Genomic DNA, 16,817 nt, shown 5'->3' on the forward strand with positions numbered 1-16,817 from the left:
CAAGGGTCCTGGAAGCGGGGCTGGCTTGGCTGTCAACAAGGATGCTCCTGAGTCGATAATGGATCCTCCAGGGCATTTTCCCTGCCCTTTCGCACCCCCTCAATTCCCGCCTGCATCAGCAGACTGCAAAAGTAAAAATGATGTTGAGTGCAGCCCCTGATCCTCTCCAGACCCTCTTTCTCCCCCCACACTCATTCACAGCCCCTCCAGGTCTAGAAATCACCAGGGGGCCAGAGCACGAATAAATCTGGGCCCTCAGCCTCTCCTCAAGCCAGCTTCCGATCATAATTTCACAATGCAATACAGCTCAGGGCAAGCAGTTATTTCCTCCCCTCTTGGGTATGCCAGGTGCCTCGTCAAAGGCCCTGTTGCTTAGCTACAGAGTAATCAGAAGAGTGTAATGAATCATTTGAAAATCAAATTATCAATAGAGTGCATTATTGCGGTCTGTTATTGGAGCTGTCTTTGGGAGAAATAATATAGTTAAAACTCACACGCTAACATTAACTGCCTGATAACTTGATTAAACCTGCGTTAGAACAAATTTTAAGATTGCTTTACTGTAAATAAAAGAATCAACAACTATAGTACAAGATCTGTCTGAACTATTCTTGTGAAAAGGCTTCTCCAGAGGATACGAAGTTGACACTTCACCAAATGCTTAATAAAGGGTCCTGTAATTTTATGTCTAGAACACAATTACATGCAAAAAAAAACCCAACAAACTCCCTAAATCAGAGCCTGAATTTTATCTCTTACTCATCAGCAAAGTTCTCTTCTAGTCCTTCCTAGAATGAGGAGGAGGAGAAAGACAGTGAAGAGGAGGAGAGAGAGTAGAAGAGGTGGAGAAAGAGACAGGAGAGACTGAAGAGACCAAAGAAGAGACACAACAGGAGCAGGAAGAGACTGAAGAGGAGGTAGAGGAGGAGATAAAGAACCAGGAAGAGGAAGGAGAGACCAAAGAAGAGGAGGAGGAGGAAGGAGAGACCAAAGAAGGAGGAGGAGGAGGAGGAGGAAGAAGAAGGAGGAGAGACCAAAGAAGGAGGAAGAGAAACCAAAGGAGGAGGAGGAGGAAGAAGGAGGAGGAGAAACCAAAGAAGGAGGAGGAGAAACCAAAGGAGGAGGAGGAGGAAGAAGGAGGAGAGACCAAAGAAGGAAGAGGAGGAGGAGGAAGGAGGAGAGACCAAAGAAGGAAGAGGAGGAGGAAAAAGGAGGAGAGACCAAAAAAGGAGGAGGAGGAAAAAGAAGGAGAGACCAAAGGAGGAGGAGGAAGGAGACACCACAGAAGGAGGAGGAAGAAGGAGAGACCAAAGAAGAAGAGGAGGAGGAAACCAAAGGAGGAGGAGGAGGAGGAGGAAACCGAAGAAGAGGAGGAGGAGGAGGAGGAAACCGAAGAAGAAGAGGAGGAGGAGGAGGAAACCGAAGAAGAGGAGAAGAAAAAATATGAGGAGGAGGAGAAGAAGAGATCGAAGGAAGAGGAGGAAATCAGAGAAGGAGGAGGAATAGACCAAAGAAGGAAGTAGAAGAGGAAGAGAAAGAGCCCTTAAGAGGAGGAAGAGGAAAAGATCAAAGAGAAGAAAAGGGGGGGGTGGGGGAGAGGAGGAAGCAGACTCCCAAGGCTCATGTTCTATCCATTAGACTACGCTGCTTCCCTTTTTCAAAAGGAAAGCCATCAGATCCGCAGGCTTTTCGGCTTTTCCACGACTGTGACGGCCAAAACCTGCGCTCTCTAGAACTGCCAATATGAACAAAAATCTCTTAGTGAGGACGCACACATGCACAAATAAAAATGACTAGAAAAATGTCTTTCCATCAGCCAGTCAAATCTATTAACCATTTAGTGTGCAGAGCACTGTACTGAGGACTTGGGCAAGTATAACAGGGCCTGTAGAGTGGTTCCCTGCCCACAACAAGCTTGCTGTCCAGGGCCTACCACTCACGATGACCCAGATAGGAAGTTGTGTGTATAGGATGCAAAAGTTGAATATGTAGTTAAATATTTATATGAGTGCGTACACACAAGTAAAGGTAATCGCCAGGCATGGCTGGTGGGTTGACATGACTTGCCAGTTTGGGCAGGAAATGGAGAAAGGCTCCTGGAGGAGGTGGGATTGTAGGAGAATACTGGTAAGGCAGGCTAGGGGGGCTGAAGATGGGGGTCCGGGCCAGGTGAGCACCGTTAGCTACAGCCCATTGGTGGGAGAGTTAAAGGCAGGGAACCCTCACAAATAATAATAATAATAATAATGTGGGTATTTGTTATGTGCTTACTATGTGCCAAGCACTGTTCTAAGCGCTGGGGTAGAGACGTGGGGCTCACAGTCTTCATCCTCATTTTAAAGATGAGGGAACTGAGGCCCAGAGAAGTGACTTGCCCAAGGTCACACAGCTGACAAGTAGTGGAGCGGGGATTTGAACCCACAGCCTCTGACTACAAAGCCCGGGCTCTTTCCACTGAGCCACACTGCTTCCTTGTAGATTGTGCGCTGGGCCATAGCACAAGCTGAGAGGCCATATGGAAGAAGAAGAGCAGCGCAGCCTACTGGATAGTGCATGGGCCAGGCAGAAGGACCTGAATTCGAATCCTGACTCTGCAACTTGACTGCTGTGTGACCTTGGGCAAGTCACTTCACTTCTTGGGCTTCCATTACCTCATCTGTAAGTTAGAAATTAAGACAGGGAGTCCCATGTGGGACATGGACTTTGTCCAACCTTGATTAGCTTGTATCTACCCCAGCGCTTAGTAAAGTGCCTGGCACATAGTAAGCATTTAAATAACATTAAAAAATAAAGAGTGGAGAACCTGAAGCCTAAGGGGGCAGTGGGAAAGAAGGATTAAGAGCGACTCGATTCTTTCTAAGTTACTTCAATAATAACACTACTACTAATAATAGTACTGTCCTAAGCGCTGGGGTAGCTGCAAGATAATCAGGTTGGGCACCTGGTCTGAATCCCCATTTTACAGATGAGGGAACTGAGGCCCAGAGAACTGAAGTGACTTTCCCAAGATCACACGGCAGATAAGGGTTGGAGCTAGAACTAGAACCCAGGTCCTTCTGACTCCCAGGCTTGTGCTTTATGATGATGATGATGGTATTTATTAAGCACTTACTATGTGCAAAGCACTGTTCTAAGCGCTGGATCTACTAGACTATGACTCTTCTGCCCCTCTTCAACTCCCTTGGTATAAGGCTCTGAAGCTGGGGTGATTATTCTAGCTCTGAAAGTGGAAGGTGGGAGGAGGAGGAGGAAGAGGAGAGGGAGGGGTGGAGAGTGTAGATGGTATGGGAAGGAATAAGGAGAAAAATTTGGGAGAGGCCAGCACAGCGGCTAGCGGGCTGCATAAAAACAAGACCCCCATAGTTCTAAGCCTCATCACCCACTGGCAGATAATCACTGTTTTAACAGCGAACTCCCACAAAGATTAACTTCACTTGGTTATTATTACAGCCCGGGGAAATGACTCCACTAAAAGAACATCAAAAGAGAGCTCTTTTTCAAGGCAATAGGCAGCTGTAAAATGAAACTTTACAAAAGCGGCCGTGGCCTGGGGGAAAGAACCTGGACCTGGGGGTCGGGGAACCTGGGTTCGAATCAAAGTTCCACGACTTACCTTGGGCAAGGGGGATGTTGGGCAGGTCATTTAAATTCTCTGTGCCTCAGTTACCTCATCTGTAAAATGGGGACTAAGACTATGAGCCTCAGGTGGGACATGGGACTGTGTCCACCCTGATTAGCTTGTATCTACCCCAAAGTTTAGTACAGTGCCCTGTATATATTAAGCCCATTAATACCATTAAAAAAATGCACAAATAAGAAATAGTTGCTATAACCAGTAAATTAAAACGATGCCATCTACACACAGTTGTGGTGGTGTAGATGGTAGCGATTCAGCCATGAACTAGCTGTTGCTAGTTTCAATGTGTGCTTTCGAAATGTATAACAGAAGGAGCATCATCCATTTAATAATAATAATAATAATAATGATGATGATGGTATTTGTTAAGCGCTTACTATGTGCAAAGCACTGTTCTAAGTGCTGGGGAGGTTACAAGGTGATCAGCTTGTCCCACAGGGGGCTCACAGTTTTAATCCCCATTTTACAGATGAGGTCACCGAGGCACAGAGAAGTTAAGTGAATTGCCCATAGTCACACAGCTGACAGTTGGCGGGGCCGGGATTAGAACCCACAACCTCTGAATCCCAAGCCCAGGCTCTTTCTACTAAGCCACACAGCATTTGATTCTTTTTATGGTATTTCCTAAACACTTAATATGTATCAGGCACCATATTCAGCAACAAATGTAGACAATCCCTACCCAACAATGGACTCACAGTCTAGAAAGGGGGAGACAGACAGCAAAACTAAACAAAACAAGATTCAACATAAATAGAATTATATATACACATCATTAATAAAATAAATAGAATAATATGTACACATATACACAAGTGCTGTGGGGCAGGGAGGAGGGTAAAGCAGAGAGAGGGAGTAGGGCAATGAGGATGGGAGGAGCAGAGAAAAAGGGGAGCTCAGTCTGGGAAGGCCTTCTGGAGGAGGTGAAATTAGAACCCAGGTCTTTGACTTCCAGGCCTGTGGCCTTTCCATTAGGCCATGGTACTTCCCATGTGAATCTATAATTTATCTATATTCGAAGTGTACATATACCAGCATGGTTGTACTGAAAATTTACTTTCAACTCAAGCAGTAACTGAAGATGGCCTATTCCACTGAATTAACCTATCTGGAGGACGTGTTCTATTACTTAAGGAATAATCTCTTCAGAGAATGGTCTTCATTTTATTGGCCATCATTTTCTGTTTTAGTTTGTAACAGTTAAGTTAAATTGCCCCTTCATTCTCATGACCTTTTCCTGAAATCTTTTTCTGTATTTGAAAATGCTTTCTTTCTCTTCTTTTCATTTAGCTAAAATGAATCATTGAGAACTTCTGGACAGGTTACTGAAGGAATTTTGAATATTCCACTCATTTTCAAAGGGTATGACAGAAATAACAATAATAATATTTGTTAAGTTCTTACTATGTGCCACCTTAGGCAAATCACTTCACTTCTCTGCACCTCAGCTACCTTATCAGTAAAAAGGGGCATTAAGATTGTGAGCCCCGTGGGGGTCTGGGTCCAACCTGATTAGCTTATACCCACCCAGGGCTTAGAACAGTACTTGGTACTGTTGCATGTAAAATTATGCTTGTTCCTTGCCCTGCATAGTCAGTGGGGTACATTGGATGGTCTCAAATTTATTCTGTAGAAGGTCAAACACCATACCTCGGGAGGTGATTAGTGTTAGGCCCCTAAGGCACTTTTTTTTATTACATTTATACCCAAACAATAGCCACCTCCTCTGCTTCCCCCATTACAAGCTCATTTCACTCACTCACATAGGCATCTTGATTCCCAGATAAGGTCATTTGAGGCTCCAGAGTTTGTTGACACGTTCTCAATGGTCAGCAGTAAAATTTGGCAGTTACAAAGGATTTTCTGAACCAGAAGATACTTTTCACACTGGTATTTTGAAAGTTCTCTCCCTCAAAATGGCATTTCTTCTCCTAAGGCTATGTTTCCACAGAATGGTGGTGCCTCCGCTCAATCCTTGCAATTTCATTACATAACTTTCCACAGTGCTCAACAAGTACCATTATTATTGCTGTATTCCCTGGCATTGATAAAATATCCTAAGATTACACACACTTCCTGGCCCACCATCCAAGAGGCAAGAAAAACAGATATTAACTGACATTTTTCAGATGAGGAAACTGAGGCACAGAGAAGTTAAGTGAACTTGTCCTAGGTCCCACAGCAGACAAATAATCACCATAATAATAATTCCGGTATTTGTTAAGTGCTCACTATGTGCCAGGCACTGAACTAGACGCTGGGGTGGATACAATCACATCAGGTTGGACACAATCCCTGTCCCACGTGGGGCTCGCAGTTTCAATCCTCATTTTACAGATGGGATAACTGAGGTCAAGAGAAGTGAAGTGACTAGTCCAAGGTCACCCTACAGAGGTCTCTGTGTCCCCCAGCAGAGATGGCCAGTGAGGAGTCACAGGGCAGTTCAGGGACTGAGTTCTGCAACCTCTGGCATAACCACCTTCATACCAGCAGATGCCTAAGGGAATGTCACAGGCCCATGGGATGCCTCCAACTCTCAGGCCAAATAAGAATAATGATGGCATTTGTTAAGCACTTACTATGTGCCAAGCACTGTTCTAAGCACTAGGAGCCATCTAAGAAGCAGCGTGAATCAGTGGAAAGAACATGGGCTTTGGAGTCAGGGGTCACAGGTTCAAATCCCAGCTCGGCCAATTGTCAGTTGTGTGACTTTGGGCAAGTCACAACTTCTCTGTGCCTCAGTTACCTCATCTGTAAAATGGGGATTAAGACTGTGAGCCCCCCGCCGTGGGACAACCTGATTACCTTGTAACCTCCCCAGGGCTTAGAAGAGTGCTTTGCACATAGTAAGTGCTTAATAAATGCCATCATTATTATTATTATTATTGTAACCCCAGACACGCCCAAGTTATTCTTACACACCTCTAGCAGCACAAAAGGACCACAAGCTACCAAGTCCATCACATTTAATTTAACAGCACTGAGCCTCTTCTGCCAGCAAAACAGCTTCACTGGGTGAGGTGGCCAGCAGAGTTGTTTTCTAGAGAAACTTTCAATTATTGACAGCAAGATAAAAGACAATTACAGGCTTACTTTTTAAAGCAACCAAAAAAAAAAGGAATGATTTTGCTGATAGAAAAACTCCCTTCTTTGCCCTCCAGTTAGTTCAAACTTCTGCAGCCCAATCACTAATTCTTACTTTTTCATCAGCTGTGAGCTAAGGTTGGCCAAGGAATGTATCCCATCTAATTATCTGGCACCTACCCTAACACATATTACAGTGTGTGACACAGTGTACTTCAAAACCATGATTATTAATATAATCACGACAATAGCTCTGTTTTCTTCCTACCCACTTTAAGCAGCACATACTCAGCTTGGAGTCTCTGACTCCCCCCAGGCATATGAGAAGAAAGTGGCTGTCCACTTAGTCTTTGACCACAAACTCAGATAACTGCATTTTCCTTTACCTCTCCCTCTCAAGCATCTCTGTTCAATATTACCGGCTGGTGCCCATACATATTAGCAAGAATATGCATTGAGTCTGATTTTTTACCCAAATAGATCATCCATACTCCAGCTCCTGTCCATAATACACAGGAACTACGTATTTTACAGACTTGCATTGTAAGCAGGTGGGAGGAAGGGAGCTGGACCAGATAATTCATCAGGTGTGTTTATCTCAACAACTAGACATACTCAGTGTAATCTGTGTCCACTATGTATATAAACTATTGGGTCAAGGAATTGCCTCTGCTGTGGAGACTTCAAAGACAATAGTACACACTGTCCCTGATTTTTTTTTTAAACATGTTAACCCTGAGAGTCCCTATTCTACTCCCAAGCCTATATGAGACTGGAATGTGTGTGAGAGTATATACACACAGACACACACACAGTGCTTGATTTAGGATAACCCAAATCTGGGCATAATATTTTGATGATTATTTATACAACTGGAGACATCTGAATTGCAAACAGGAATCGACAGCAGTTCAACACTGGTAACAGGGCGTTAGTTCCTACAAATTAAGAAAAACCAAGATCAGGAGTATTGGGGCAGACAATTAATAGTGGAACCATTACAATGTATTTTCTTCTTTCACTGGGGAAGTTGGCCTACTGGAAAGAGGACTCTGGGGTTTAATCCCAGCTTCTCTGTGACCATGGGCAAGTCACTTTACTACTCTTTGCCTCCATATCCTCAACTCTAAAACGTGGATTAAATCCTACTCTCTCCTTGTGAGCCCCAAATGGGGCAGAGTGTCTCCAAACTGATTAGCTTCTATCAACCTCAGGGCTTAGTATAATGTTTGGTTCACCTTAAGCACTTAAAACCTACTACTACTTATAATAATGGTATTTGTTAAGTGCTTATTATGTGCCAGGCACTGTTCTAAGCACTGTGGTAGATACAAGACAATTGGGTTGGACACAGACCCTGTCCAACACAGGGCTCACAGCCTTAATCTCCATTTTACAGATGAGGGAACTAAGGCCCAGGGAAATGAAGTGACTTGCTTGGCCAAGGTCACACTGCAAAGAAGTGGCGGATCTGGGATTAGAACCCATGACCTTCTCACTCACAGGCCCATTCTCTATCCACTAGGATATTCTATTATCTCATTCTAATGCTGCCAAAATGCACCAAGTATAAAGCACAAACTGATAGACGGGTCTGTTTCCACAAAGCCAGTTTGTGCAATATAGCGTAACATGATGAACATTTTTTCTATGAGTTGGCCCAGTAACAGTCAGAAAGGAATTGGATGTATCAAGACAAGAGTTTTTAAGTAATTGTTTTGGGGGAAGCATGCAATTGCCACTCACTTTGAGATGCAAGGCCGCAGCAATGAATAAACCGAATGAAAGAACAAGAAATATCTCCAGCACATTCAATGCTACGATAAGACATTAGTGTATGGAGCGGTTTGGGGAAAGCAGGGGTTTCAACAGCAGCTAGTTTCAATGTCCAGGGCCGGCCTTATCTTTCAGGTCTAAGACTGCTAGAGGACTCCATGGCTGGATAGCCGCGCCTCTGGAATACCACAAGAAAAGATGCATCGCTGGGAAAAATTGCCCACAACCCTTTCACCAAGATAGGGAGATTGAATTCCAAAATCAGTTTTCATTGTGATTTGGGTGGAGACTCACCCGATACATTAAAAGCAGTACCGGCCAGCAGAGAAAGCACAGACCTGGGAGTCTTTAGTACCTGGGTTCTTAACCTGGCTCTGCCACTTGTCTTTTGTGTGACCTTGGGCAAGTCATATCCACCCTCTGTGCCTCGGTTACCTCATCTGCAAAATGGGAATTAATTCTGTGAGCCCCATGGGAGACATGGACTGTGTCCATCCAGATCAGCTTGAGTTTACCCCAGTACCTAGTACGATACCTGGTATATAGTAAGCACTTAAATATCATTAAAAAAATATTTTTCAGCTCCACTGCCCCAATCCCCATTTCAAAAACAATGAGTTTGTTTAAATTGCCGATTGAGAAGTAGTGTGGCCAAATGGATAGAGAACAAGAAAGACCTGGGTTCTAATCCTGCCTCTGCCACTTGCATGCTTTGGGCAAATCACTTAAGCTCTGTGCCTCAGTTCCCTCATCTGTAAAATGGGGACTAAGACTGTGAACCCCATGTGGGACAGGGACCGTGTCCAATTCGATTATCTTGTATCTACTCCAGTACTTAGTACAGTTCCTGGCACATAGTAAGCACTTAAATACCACAGTTATCTTCATTATTATCATCACCGTTCATTGAGCACTTAAAGTTACCCACTAACACCCACATTTAAGCACAAGAGTTATACACCCAACCCGATCATGTCCAACAGGATCTATTTCATTTCACCCCTTTTTCCTTTTCCCACCCAACGGCCAAACAAAAATTCAGGGCAATGAAAACGAAACCTTCCAAGGAGCAGAAACTGTTGCTTTCGGCACAGACAGGTTTGCTCCTCTCTGCTGGAAAGTATTGGTTCCGAGAAATCGCATTTCATCCTTTGGGGCCTGAAATTCCATCTGAGGAAATCCTTCTCGGCAGTCATTTCAGCTTAACCTCGCCTAAATCCTCCCGTAGTATATATCTCCTTGTGATGGTTACGTCTTGAATCAACTCTGGCACAGGTTGGGAAGCGCGGGAGACAACGGATGAAAAGGTGCCACACTGGGATGGAATTTAATTCCCTTGGGAGTCCAGAGGTTCTTGTGGATGGACTGCCAGCTTTGCCAGGGGTCAGCGGGACTGGGGGTTAGCAGGCCAGCCAGCCAAGATAATAATAATAATACTGGTATTTGTTAAGCGCTATGTCCAAAGTACGGTTCTAAGTGCTTGGGGGGGGGGGGGGGCGGGGGTTACAAGGGGATAAAGTTTTCACTTGGGGGGCTCACAATTTTAACCCCCATTTTACAGATGTCACTGTGGCCCAGATAAGTGGCTTGCTCAAAGTCGCACAGCTGACAGTTGTTGGAGCCGGGATTTGAACCCATGACAAGTTGTTGCCAACCTGTACTTCCCAAGCACTTAGTACAGTGCTCTGCACACAGTAAGCGCTCAATAAATACAATTGATTTATTGATTGACCTCTGACTCCAAAACCCGGGCTCTTTCCACTGAGCCACGCTGCTTCCCCAGCCTCCTAACTCCCAAAACACTGAACTCGAAAGTTTGGAGGGATACATGCCCAAAGCCTCCCCCGCCAGTGACGTCTCAAGTTCGTCAAAAGGCCTGCATAGCGCTCCGCACATAGTAAGCGCTCGACGAAGCCCATTGCGAGGTTCATGGGTTCCACGGGAGGGTTTCCGTGCCCCCACTCCAGCTGTCAAATCCAAGACTAGGGGCCCAGGGGGGCCTGCCCATTTACCAGGGAGCCCCCACACCCAGAGTTTATACCTGGTGCCCTGGGTGTCCAGGTCCTGGCCGAGGGAACCCACCCAAGCACTCCTGACCTAATCAATCGTATTTATTGAGCGCTTATTGTGTGCAGAGCACTGTACTAAGCATTTAGTAAGTACAAGTACAAGTTGACCCACCTCTCCCTCCCTCATCCTGGCAACCACCTTTTCCCTGCCAAACTCCATTCTCTCTCCTTCCTACACCAGGAACCCCAAACAGGCCAGGGCCTGTGTACAACCTCATTAACAGAAGAGGAAACAGATTTAGAGAAGCAGCGTGGCTCAGTGGGAAGAGCCCCTGGCTCTGGAGTCGGAGGTCATGGGTTCAAATCCCTGCTCCGCCGATTGTCAGCTGTGTGACTTTGGGCAAGTCACTTCACTTCTCTGGGCCTCAGTTACCTCATCTGTAAAATGGGGATTAAGACTGTGAGACCCCTGTGGGACAACCTGATCACCTTTTAACCTCCTCAGCGTTTAGAACAGTGCTTTGCACATAGTAAGCAATTAATTTAAAATGCCATTTATTAACGCTTACCTCACTCATTCATTCAATCGTATTTATTGAGTCCTTAATGTGTGCACAGCACTGTATTAAGTGCTTAGGAAAGTACAATACAGAGATAATCCCTGCCCGAAACAGTCTATAGAGAGACACATCAATACAAGTAAGCAGACATTAGTATAAATGAAATTACAGACACATAGTAAATACTTAACAAGTGAGAGAATAAGAAAAGAGTCTAAGATGGGGGTTTCTCTCCCTACATCCTTTCTTTCCTGCACCTTCTCCTCCCGGCCGTCTGGAATCTCTTTCTCCCGTCTGGAATCTCTTTCTCCCTTTCGGAGCCCAAATCCTCTCCCAAACGACCTGTGGGACCCAGGCTAACTGCACCAGGGCAATCAAACAATCCACCGTATTCACTGAGCGCTTATTGTGTGCAAAAGACTGTACTTAGCGCCTGGAAGAGTCCTACACAGTAGAAATCAGACCATGTTCCCCACCCACGACGACTTTCAGGATACATGGGGGACAGACATTACTATGCTGTGCTGTACCTTCCTAAAGTGCTGTGCACATAGTAAGCACTTAACAAATGCCATTATTATTATTATTACTCAATAAATCCAATTGATTTAATAACAAAAATATTTGTTTATTCAATCTTATATATTGAGCACTTACTGTGTGCAAAGCACTGTACTAAGCACTTGTTAATAATAATAATAATAATGGCATTTGTTAAGCGCTTAATATGTGCAAAGCACTGTTCTAAGCCCTGGGGAAATTGCAAGGTCATCATGTTGTCCCATGGCGGCTCACAATCTTAATCCCCATTTTTCAGATGAGGTAACTGAGGCCCAGAGAAGTGAAGTGACTTGCCCAAAGTCACACAGCTGACAGCTGGGGGAGCCGGGATTTGAACCCATGACCTCTGACTCCAAAGCCCGGGCTCTTTCCACTGAGCCACAATGCTTCTCTAATAATATCTATAATAATGATAACAATGATGACATTTGTTAGTACAGTGCTCTGTGCACAGAAAGTGCTTAATAAATACAACTTCACTATTATGAATGAATAATGTACATCAACATCAACCCCGAGGACAAAACCTAAACACCTCTGGGCCTGTTCTCGCCAGGGCCCAGACTGACCTGGTGTTGATTCGGTGGTCCGCGGGTGTAGACGGGTCCCGTTGATGGCCTTGTCCAGCAAGCAGCAGGCCAGTGGGCAAAGAGCAGCGTCCACGACTACTGATCCCGGTGGGTCCGAGGGGCAACTGCCAAATCCCCCCCGCCCCCCAGCCCTGTAAGCTGCAGTCCCCGTGGCTTTTTGTTCCCTGGCCCAGCTGCTGATCATCTGCAATCACCTCTCACCAAAGCTCCCCTGCCCAGCTACTGATTATTTGCAATCACCTCTGCAAAAACCCACCTCAGCTGTGGCCACTTTCCTCGTAGACTCCCTCCTCCATGGGGGTGAGATTCCCCCCCCATTGTCACCCTTTTCTAAATTGCACCTCCAGGCTTCCTCCTCCAAACACCCCACAGGCCTGAAGAAACCCAAAGTGGGGTCTTGGTGATTTATTAGCCCCTTTGGAAGCCTCTATCTACAGCAGAGCTTGTCAGCTGTGTGACCTTGGGCAAGTCACTTAACTGCTCTGTTCATTCATTCATTCAATCGTATTTATTGAGTGCTTACTGTGTGTAGGGACTGTCTCTATACACAGCACCTATATATGTATATATGTTTGTACATATTTGTTACTCTATTTATCTTACTTGTACGTATCTATTCTATTTATTTTATTTTGTTAGTATGTTTGGTTTTGTTCTCTGTCTCCCCCTTTTAGACTGTGAGCCCACTGTTTGGTAGGGACTGTCTCTATATGTTGCCAACTTGTACTTCCCAAGCACTTAGTACAGTGTTCTGCACACAGTAAGCGCTCAATAAATATGATTGATGATGAACTTGTACTTCCCAAGCGCTTAGTACAGTGCTCTGCACACAGTAAGCGCTCAATAAATACGATTGATTGATTGTGCCTCTGTTACCTCGTCTGTAAAATGGGGATTAAAAGTGTGAGCCCCATGAGGTACAACCTGATTAACTTGTATCTACCCCAGTGTTTTGAACAGTGCTTGGTACATAGTAAGCACTTAACAAATGCCATAATTATTATTATTATATAATTTTATTTATTGAGTGCTTACTGTACACAAAGCACTGTACTAAGTACCTGGGAGAGTACAATATAACAATAAGAGACATCCCCTGCCCTTTAAGAGTTTAGACAGGAGAGTGCTTAACAAAAACCATTAAGAGAAAAAAAAAGGCCGACTCCTCCATTCTCCCCACCCTAAAAGGCCTGCCTGCTTTCTGCTGGCAAACTGACCCTGAATTATAATTATTATTTTTTTATGGTATTCTCTCTAGGCTGTGAGCCCGTTCTATACTCTGAGCTTGTTGTGGGCAGGGAATGTGTCTTCCAACTCTGTTGTAATGTACTCTCCCAAGTACTTAGTACAGTGCTCTATGCACAATAAGTACCTCCTTCTTTTTCTCCTCCTCCTTCTCTTCCTTGTCGTTTTTCTCCTCCTCTTCCTCCTCCTCCTCTCTCTCCTCCTTCTTCTCTTTCTCCTCCTTCCATGGCCAAGTGGAAAGAGCCCGGGCTTGGGACTGTTGTCCACCATAGCCAAATACCCCAGCAGAAGCGGCATTGACTGCATTTTCCCTAAAGGCTTGGCGTAACCGACTCCATTGTATGCAATCAATCAATCAATCGTATTTATTGAGCGCTTACTGTGTGCAGAGCACTGTACTACGTGCTTGGGAAGTACAAGTTGGCAACATATAGAGAGGGTCCCTACCCAACAGTGGGCTCACAGTCTAGAAGGGGGAGACAATCAATCAATCAATCAATCGTATTTATTGAGCGCTTACTGTGTGCAGAGCACTGTACTAAGCGCTTGGAAAGTACAAGTTGGCAACGTATAGAGACGGTGTCTACCCAACAGTGGGCTCACAGTCTAGAAGGGGGAGACAATCAATCAATCAATCGTATTTATTGAGCACTTACTGTGTGCAGAGCACTGTACTAAGCGCTTGGGAAGTACAAGTTGGCAACATATAGAGACAGTCCCTACCCAGCAGTGGGCTCACAGTCTAAAAAACTTCACTTCCCTGTGCCTCAGTTCCCTCATCTGTAAAATGGGGATTAAGACTGTGAGCCCCCCGTGGGACAACCTGGTCACCTTGTATCCTCCCCAGGCTTAGAACAGTGCTGTGCACATAGTAAGCACTTAACAAATGCCATTATTATTATTATTACTCAATAAATCCAATTGATTTAATAATAATAATAATGATATTTGTTTATTCAATCGTATATATTGAGCACTTACTGTGTGCAGAGCACTATACTAAGCGCTTGTTAATAATAACAATAATAATAATAGCATTTGTTAAGCATTTACTATGTGCAAAGCACTATTGTAAGCGCCGGGGGGATACAAGGTGATCAGGTTGTCCCACATGGGGCTCACAGTAATCATCTCCATTTTACAGATGAGGTAACTGAGGCTCAGAGAAGTTAAGTGACTTGCCCAAGGTTACACAGCAGACATGTGGCGGAGTGGGATTCGAACCCACGACCTCTGACTCCAAAGCCCCGGCTCTTTCCACTGAGCCATGTGTTAAGCAATTACTATGTGCCAAGCACTAAGTACTGGGGTAGATACAAGTTAATCAGGTTGTCCCACGTGGGGCTCACAGTCTCCATCCCCATTTTACAGATGAAGTAACTGAGGCACAGCAAAGTTAATACTAATAATAGAATTTATTAAGTGCTTACTATGTGCAAAGCACCGCTCTAAGTGCTGAGGAGGTTACAAGGTGAACAGGTTGTCCTATGTGGGGCTCACAGTCTTAATCCCCATTTTACAGATGAAGCAACTGAGGCACAGAGAAGTTAATAATAATAATAATAATAGAATTTATTAAGCACTTACTATGTGCAAAGCACCGCTCTAAGTGCTGAGGAGGTTACAAGGTGAACAGGTTGTCCCACGTGGGGCTCACAGTCTTAATCCCCATTTTACAGATGAGGTAACTGAAGCCCAGAGAAGTTAGGTGACTGGCCCAAAGTCACACAGCTGACAAGTGGCAGTCAGAATTAGAACCTCTGACCTCTGACTCCCAAGTCCATGTTCTTTCCACTTAGCCACTCTGCTTCTCAATCAATCAATCAATCATATTTACTGAGCGCTTATTATGTGCAGAGCACTGTACTAAGCGCTTGGGAAGTACAACACATCTCAACACTTATTAAGCACTAATATGTCAGGCACTGTGTGGGCTCTAAAGTACGTATAAATTAATTAGGTCCAATGCAGTCCCTGTCCCACATGGGGCTCATGGTCAAAGCCCAACAGTATCAACTTTTCTCTACCCCAGCGCTTAGAACAATGTTTGACACATAGGAAGCCTTTAACAAATACCATACAAAGTAGGAGGGAGAACAGGTGTTTAATCCCCATTTACAATTTATTATATCTGTAATGCATTTATTTATATTAATGTGTCTCCCCCTGAAAACTGCCAGCTCATTGTGGACAGGGAATGTGTCTGCTTGTTATTATATTGTACTCTCCCTAGAGCTTCACGGGCTTGGGAATCAGAGGATGTGGGTTCTAACCCCCACTCTGCCACTTGTCTCCTGTGTGACCTTGGGGAAGTCACTTAACTTCTCTGTGCCTCAGTTACCTCACCTATAAAATGGGGGTTGAAAGTGTGAGTCCCACGTGGAACAACCCGATTACCCTGTATCTACCCCAGTGCTTAGAACAGTGCTTGGCACAAAGCAAGCACTTAAGAAATACCATAACTATTATTTATTATTGTTACAGTGTTTTGCACACATTAAGTGCTGAATAAATGCAATTGAATGAATGCAGTTGAGGGAACTGAGGCACTGGGAAGTTAAGTCAAATCCCCGCTTTGCCAATCATCAGCTGTGTGACTTTGGGCAAGTTAAAACCCGGCTCTGCCAATCGTCAGCTGTGTGACTTTGGGCAAGTCATTTAACTTCTCTGTGCCTCAGTTCCCTCATCTGTAAAATGGGGATTAAGACTGTGAGCCCCACGTGGGACAACCTGATCACCTTGTATCCTCCCAGAGCTTAGAACAGTGCTTTGCACATAGTAAGCGCTTAACAAATGTCATTATTATTATTATTATTAAGTGACTTGGCCAAGGTCACACAGCAGAAAAGTGACAGAGTCTGGATTAGAACCCAGGTCCTCTGGCTCCCAGTCCTGTGCTCTTTCCACTAGGCCATGCTGTCTACAACTGGAGTCCCGCAGACCACCAGCTCGCCCTGACCGGTGGGGCACCCCCAGGGGGGTGGGCATCTTCCTGCAAGGGTGCCATCTTCATCATCAATCTTATTTATTGAGCGCTTACAGTGTGCAGAGCACTGTACTAAGCGCTTGGGAAGTACAAGTTGGCAACATATAGAGACAGTCCCTACCCAACAGTGCGCTCACAGTCTTGAAGAGGGGGAGCAAATGGAGCGAAGCTGGTTTGCAGAAGGCCCTCCATTCCCTCACTATTCTGAACCCGCCTCTATTTCCAGTTCTCTTCCATTTGATTTTCTAAGGTTAAAAAAAAAAAAGGGAAAGAAATTTCCCATGGGCCACTGTAGATGTCTTTTGGAACAGCGTGGGGATGCCGTAAAGTGACAGGTAGAATTGATTTGGGGAAATAGGGAGACCTGAG

This window comes from Tachyglossus aculeatus, chromosome 15 (assembly GCF_015852505.1).
Source record: "Tachyglossus aculeatus isolate mTacAcu1 chromosome 15, mTacAcu1.pri, whole genome shotgun sequence".
In the NCBI taxonomy this organism is placed as follows: domain Eukaryota; kingdom Metazoa; phylum Chordata; class Mammalia; order Monotremata; family Tachyglossidae; genus Tachyglossus; species Tachyglossus aculeatus.